The 302-nt window shown below is 42.9% G+C and overlaps 1 protein-coding gene across 1 annotated transcript in view; it reads right to left on the bottom strand.

Annotated features, from left to right (window-relative positions):
* Positions 1–302, bottom strand: part of DOCK11 (dedicator of cytokinesis 11) — a 147138-nt gene that overhangs the window by 98009 nt on the left and 48827 nt on the right. The window lies entirely within an intron of this gene.

Here is a 302-nt window from a genome sequence, read left to right as displayed (position 1 = left end):
GTCCCCGTAGAACTTTTTACTGAGATAGAATTCAGACACCATGCGATTCCCATTTATTATTATTTTTTTAATATAATTTACTGTCGAGTTGGCTCACATATGGCATATACAGTGTGCTCTTGGTTTCGGGAGTAAATTCCTGTNTGCATGAAGTGCACAATTCAGTGGTTTTTAGTATATTTCACAAAGCTGGGCATCCACTGCTACTAATTCCCCAACTCTTTCATCACACCGGAAAGAAACTCCACACCTCTCAGAAGCCACTCCCTATTTTCCCTTCTCCCCAGGTCCCTGGCGACCGC

The sequence above is a fragment of the Crocuta crocuta genome, unplaced genomic scaffold (assembly GCF_008692635.1).
Source record: "Crocuta crocuta isolate KB4526 unplaced genomic scaffold, BGI_CrCroc_1.0 scaffold1269, whole genome shotgun sequence".
In the NCBI taxonomy this organism is placed as follows: Eukaryota; Metazoa; Chordata; class Mammalia; order Carnivora; family Hyaenidae; genus Crocuta; species Crocuta crocuta.
Note: the sequence above shows the minus strand (reverse complement) of the source record. Positions and strands in the feature narration are given on the sequence as shown.